Raw genomic sequence first — 6,835 nt, forward strand, 5'->3', positions numbered from 1 at the left:
ACATATGGAAGTCCATTTAGGAGGAAAATTGGTTGCAGCCGCTGATTCAGAACCTCTTGGAATCAGTGGAAACGTTTCCATTGTCCTCTGTCCTGAAGAAATGCCGTTGCTGTCCTTCCTTCCATCCGCAGCCTGGACTCTCGACAGCCATATGGAATTCATCTCCCTCCGAGACATGCAGGAGAACTGAGTTTGGCTGCTCGATGGCAGCTCTGTGGACAGGAGCGGCTGATTTCTCCTTGATGGGCTACAAATCAGGTAATGGGCACCCCAGAACGGGCATGGAAGGGCTGGTACTGGCCACCACCCCTCGTTCTCGTGGGATGTTCCCCTCCAGATGTACTTTTGATCCTCAGCACTGTCTGCCTCCTGGTGCTAAGGCCGGGAGAGATCCCAATGGAAGAGGCAGGAGATGTGGCATTTCCACCCCTAGAGCAAAGTATTCATGTTTTCAGACTGCACYTAGATTTGAGGGAGTGACAGAGATCAGATGTGAGATGCAGGAYGTTAGGGATCTTTCTGCCTTTGAACATCCATCTGACTGGAATTGGTCTGAAAGAGCACGGATTTCTGGGGGAAATAATGGCAAATCTGTGAGTATTCACCCCACACTCACTTCTCTTCCCCACCTGTGGTGGGACACACACAAGTCTCTTSCCTTCCTCGTGCCGCTTTCCTTCATACTCACATCCTCCTTGTCCCTCCAAGGCTCTAAACCCTCTGAGGTAAGAACCGTCTTGCACAGCCGTACAACCCCGTGCATCCCTCAAGCAAACCATCATCTCCCATCTTCTCCCAAGCAACCCTCACCATCTCTGAGGGCTACCATCATCTCCAGATGAAGCACACGTGCCCGCAGCAACAGCTTCCCCCCAAACAATCTGGGGTTTAAGGTGGCTCTGCCCCTCTCTGCTCTCTGCTGCGCTGGAGATTTCATGGCAATCTCCTTTGGATATTCTCGGGTAATTAATATGTTGCTTGCCATGTCATTAAATTATCCACTTCAGCAAGAAAAAAAAGATGCGGTTTTGCTCCCATTACAAAAACAAACAAACAAGGACTGATATTTATTACAGGCCAGGGCTACTCAACAAGTGTTTTCTGGGACTCTAATAAATTGCTGAAGAAAGTTTACAGCTGAGCCCTGAAGATGGTTTAGTTTTCCAAGGCTGGGATGTATTTATTTCCCGTTTTGTTAACCCRCCGCGTGGCGAACAGCTCAACGTGCTCTTTGCAGGGTTCAGCCGGTGTCAGCCCCAACCYACACTTTTTACCCCGAAATGGTTAATTTCTTTTTAATTAAAACCATGCCAATTATTCGTTTTCTAGCTTTGCATTTATTTCCCCCGTTTGTACAGCCTGTTACATGGTTTGGCTTCATTAAAATGACTTCCAAGAAAGAGAGAAGCCCAATTTAAACCCCCCAGCCACAAGGCACCTAAACCAAACACAATGAGTGTCCAGCAAGGGCTCTTTCAACCAAAACTGGGGACAACTGGTGTCAAGGGCATGTCTGGGAAGCCAAGATATAGGGCAGGTTAGTGACAGTCACAAGGCAAGGCACATAAGGACAAGTGGGTTGTTAAGCATGCATTTAAATATATTTGCGTGGATTAGCGGACTAGTTTCAAAACTCCCCCCCCCTTTTCTTTTTCCTTTTTTTTGAGAACCTCCCAAAACACTAGAAAGTTGCCTTTTTTTTTTTTTATTCAGCTCATTACCGAGCCTGCCAATGACATCATTGGTTTGCAAGATGAGAAAAAGTGTTTAAACGAGATTAAAAAAAAAATTAAACAAGATGCAGTTTTAATGACCACTTACACAAGAGATTTATGGACACGCATAAAGCCGCTTTCCATGGGAGAGGGGCTAAGCTTTTAACAGTTACCTTCCTCTGGATTTTTCCCCCCTCTTTGCAATATAATACCCGCAAATATTTGTGAGTTGTGACTGTGCTCCAAAGGGTTAGTCCTCATTCAGAAAGGGGGGGAGGAGGAAGAAAAGACGAAAACAGTGGTGCCAATTTGTCTGCCCGGGCTCTGATTATGGGAGAGGGKTTTTTTTTCCTTTTTTTTCCGGTGAAGGAGAGAGGTTGGTGGGACGCTTTCTTTCCCCGTGGTTGGGGATATCCGATATCCAGCCCAAGAGCAGCCCGGCAGAGTGAATTTTCATCTGCAGCAGTGAGAAATTACCAAGAAAAAAAMCAGTTTGTGGCTAAACAGCTTAGCTAAATTTGCAGATCTGGAAGTTTCTTCCAGGGTGATGGGGGCTGTTGGACCCAGCTCTCCATAACGTGCCTGCAGAGCGAGGTTGATCTGAGAAGCAGAGGGGCTTTCAATGCATCTATTTATTTATTTGTGTGCCCTGGGCCCTGCCCTCCTCTCCATCTCGTCCCGCTATCCAGTGACCCTTGGTGCTGATTAAAGTTCCCAGATGACCTCTGAGTGCTTTGGTTACCCTGGCTGGTAATAAAACCCCGGGTAAACGGCTGGCTTATCCAAACCGGCGGCTSCAGGGGCAGCTCGGCTCCGAGCCCTTAGCCAACCGTGCCCGCTGCACGGAGAGCTGCCCGGGGCTGCCCGTCCTCCCTTGGCCACTGCTCACCTTCCTCATCCTCACCTGCACGGCTGAGGAAGGGGGCAGCTCCATGACCCCCTCACAGGTGTCCTGGGACCACCTTTTTGATTATAGTGATACCCAGCATAAGCCCGAGCGCTGGCCTTGTCCCAGCAGAGTCATGATGGGGCGTGATGCTCGAGGGCTCTTCTGGTACCGGACCTAAATCTTGTGCAGTGTCCGTGTTGCGGTTCCTAAGGGGCCGTTCTCAAAGCCCAATGCTCATTCATCACCCCAGGAACCCGTAAGGAGCTCCCTCACCCTGCCTGGAGATGCAACCACACTTCCAGGAATGATGGTGTGCAACGTGAACTCGGCCCTGGGTTCAAAATATTATGCAGAGGAATAATAAATCTCAGCTTTAAATTGCCACCCCATTTAAGCTTTGATTAGACTCTGATGGTCTGTTCACCCCGGAGCTGCTGGTATTAATCTGTACGCTAACCCTAATTATAAACCGCTCGTGGCATTTCCAGATGATATCAAGATGTTTGGGATTAAAAGAAACCCTGATGTTGAGTTTACAGCTTAAAATGACTGCAGACTACCTGATCCCCACAGATCTAATAACACACTTCTATGCGGGGAAGAGAAGAAGGAAAAAGGGGGAGATCTGGCCCAAGGGGGTAGCAGGAGCCTGTGGCAGAGAGGGCTGGCTGGAAATGTGTGCATGCATGGCCAAAGGCACATGTGTGAGAAGTGATATACCTCTATGGTATAGGGAGAGAACGTATACACCTATATGCACACATGTGGTCCTGCAGGTGCTCTCTGCCTGCAGCTTCATGTAGCTCTAATCCAGCCCTGGGTGAAACGGCAAAGAGGCTTGAGATGAGATGTTTGGATGAAATCAGGAAGGGAGGAAAACTTTGTGATGGGACGGGATGCGATAGGATGGTATGGTAATGGTAATGGTAATGGTAATGGTAATGGTATGGTATGGTATGGTATGGTATGGTATGGTATGGTATGGTATGGTATGGTATGGTATGGTATGGATGCAGCCTGAGAAGTTGCCTGTGATGGAGACTTGCTCTGATTTGATGTCTCAACAGCCTCCAGTTGCTGGAGCTTTGAGGAAGACGGGGATGAAGGCTTCTCAGAGAGACTCTCAAGGAGCTGCTTTCCAGTACAGCTGCTTCTTTGGGCCTAGAAGAGGAGTGAGCATCGTTCATGCCCTCCAGCCCTCTGAGTATGGGGCTTCTTTGCCCAACCCATCTCAACTGCAGGCACCCGGCCCACGTTATCAAGAGAGCAGCACCAGAAAGCTCTCAGCGTGTCTCTTAACACTCCTTGGTTAAGGCCAAGGAGTGCAGAGAGGTGTATATTGGGGTGCCCTAGGGAGGCAGGCTTGTGCGATGCTGGTTTTGAACAACTAGACTGAACCAAACTTGACAGGTTCTACAACAAAAAAAGGACTCTACAACATTAAATGCTGACAAGTTTCATGAAAATAAGGTCGGGCAAAGAGCTCCAAGTTAGTTTCTGTCTCTAAGCAAAGCACTTCACCTGAGCTCAATGAGAGCTGAGAGCTGGAAATCCACACCTGTGTGGCACAAGTGCTTCCCCTTGGTGTCTAATTCAGCTAGAAGACAAGTTATTTAGGACACCTGAAAACCTGAAACAAGTGGAGAGTGTGAAGAGGTGCCTGGGTGTGTGATGTAGTGGTCTACCTTCTCCCTTCTCTGGCTCTATCTTTGATAGGGACTGACAGGCCAGCAAGGTAGTCATAAGAAGGTAACGTCCTTTAGGGATTGATTGAACTTGATAATTTTTTTCCCTAAGATTTTACCAGGATGAAAGAAATGGCTAAAGAATGGATATTTCATCTTTATCCTGTAAAGAGTTTCTAACTGCAGTGTGAAGTGTCAAATTAGGAAAGGTCTTTGGGCACCATAACTCAGCTGGAAGTTCAGAGCTTGTCCTTCGCTCCTTTGCTTTCCTCGTCTTTCTGCATCTCTCTCTGYTCTGTTACTGGTCTTTTGCTGTTGGTCTTTCAGGTTTGCTTTGGTTTCTTGATGGATGAGGTTGCTAGAGGCCAATTCCTGCCTGTATGGTCTTGTCCAGGTTACAGGTTATGCCAATTCTTGGGCATACAGAGAGAACCTCCCAAGCCCTCCACCTCCTGCTCGCCGTCCCTGGGTAAAGAGGATGGGTGGAAGCTGTCTCAAGCTGTATGTGACTATTTTCTGCATGTGACAAGGTCTCTTTCCCTCCTCCTACCAGTTGCCTCTTCCTTTGGTTGATGCTCAATGCCACAGAACATTATATCAAAAAAAAAAAAAAAAAAAAAAAAAAAAAAAGGAGGAAAGAAGAAGAAAAAAACATGTTCTGTTGCTCACTTCCCTTGGTTTTATTTCCTCTATGCCTCCATCCCAGCCCACCTGCTGTCTCTGTGTCTCCCTTGGACTTCCCAAGGATGGGATGTGCTCTCTGTGGAGCTGGGTATCATGGACTATATTGGCCTGAGCTAGTGCCGAATAGGGCACTATCCCCACAAGGGGCTGAGTTTGCAAGTCCCTAGGAGGGAGGGTAATCTAAAGGATGCCCTTAGATGTAGGGACAGCTGGAGATTTCAGGGCAGATAGAGGAGGAAACCAAGGAGCAAAGGCAGCGAAGAGCTCTGCTGTGAAGGACACTGGGCCAGAGGAAGGAAGAGACACGCGGCTCCTTCACGTGCTGCGGTCACAGGCCCCCAGGCAAATGCTTCACATGGTTGGGAAGATGCCTGTGGGGCCTATSCAGGCTGGAAGGAGGAGAAGAGGAATGATTGACCCTATGGAGGGATGGAAGAGGCTGCTCTTTCCCTTCCAGTGACCTCGCTTGCAGCCCCTCAGCCTCTGGGTGAGGGCTGCCTGCTGCTGGTGGTGGCTCGGGAAGGGTTCATTGCCCATCCTCTGAGATCTGGACCTGTCCCCAAATTTGGGGGGTAGGGGTGAATGCCCTGACAGGGAACTTCCTAGCACCCAGCCATAAAAAGTCAGGTCATTTGTGACATCTATTGAAGGCAAGTTGGGAAGAGAGAGAGAAAAAGTAAAGCTAGGCTCATCCAGAAGGAAGGCAGCCAAATCCCAGGGAAAGAGGGAAGGAGAAGAGGCGAGAGAAAAAAAAAAAAAAAAAAAAAAAAAAAAAAAAAAAAGGCATTTCATGAGATGGGCAGCTCCTGGGAGCATGTGCAAACACCCATCTTCTGAGTGAGTGGATGCACCCTGCTGCACGCATAGGTGTACACAGCATTTTGGGTGCACAAGCACCCCACGCACACGTGTGCAGCCTCCCCTGGAGCCCGCCTTGCAGCTCTGCTCTGGACTTGGGCCAGCTCTGCCCGGCCCTGGGCCGCTCSGTGGCCCTGGCAGGCTCGGCTGGGTCCTTGAGCCTGCAAAGGGTAAACCGGGACTKGGGGGGGAGGAAAAGGTGGGGGGCTGCAAGCAAACTAATGATGAAAATGTCTCCTCCATGCCTGTGCCTTAATTAAATGCATGGAGAGGCTCAGGGAAGCACATCTGTTTTCAATCTGGAGCCCTTTGATGGCATCAAATGTTCTTTCCCCGGCTCAGGGGGGATGGAAATTCTGGGCTGGCTGTGGCAGCTCCGAGGCCAGGCTCCAGCCATGGGGACGCGTGGGCCTTTCTGGGGACGCGTGGGCCTTTCCCGGTCGCCGGGACCGTGTGCTGCCCGGCCAGCCCCGCTGCATTGGGTGTCCTGCAGCAGCCAGCGAGGCCGCGGGCTGCCTGCCCCGGCCCTGGGGACCGGCCTAGCCCAAGTGCTGGGTCGTGGGACCTCTTGGCCTGCTGGGCCTGGGAGCTCTGTGTATCCTCTGCCTCCTCATCCAGGCTCTCTCTGTTGCTTCTCTCTTTAGGTTTCTTTTCTCTCTCTTCTGCTCTCTTGCTGTTGCCCTTGCTTCTGTGGGTCTTGTCTGTCTGTCCTGTCCTAGTTTTCAGTTGCACTTTTTCCTCTCCTTTTATTCCCCACTCCTCGCTGCCCATTCCTTTCTCGCCCCTCTTCTCTCTTCTGCTTCTCTTTGTTATATATATATAATATATATATATATATATATTTTTTTTTCCCCAGTGTTTCTCATTTTCACTGTTTYCCCCTCTCTGCTCCCGTTGACGGGTGCCGCATGGAGCCACTTTTCCCCGTGCCCGGGACAGGGCGGGGGGCCCTGCGCATCCCCGGGGAGCGCGGCGGAGCCGGGACCCGGGCCGGGCCGGGGGGG

This window comes from Nothoprocta perdicaria, unplaced genomic scaffold (genome assembly GCF_003342845.1).
Source record: "Nothoprocta perdicaria isolate Ctin4 unplaced genomic scaffold, notPer1 scaffold_34, whole genome shotgun sequence".
Taxonomy (NCBI): Eukaryota; Metazoa; Chordata; class Aves; order Tinamiformes; family Tinamidae; genus Nothoprocta; species Nothoprocta perdicaria.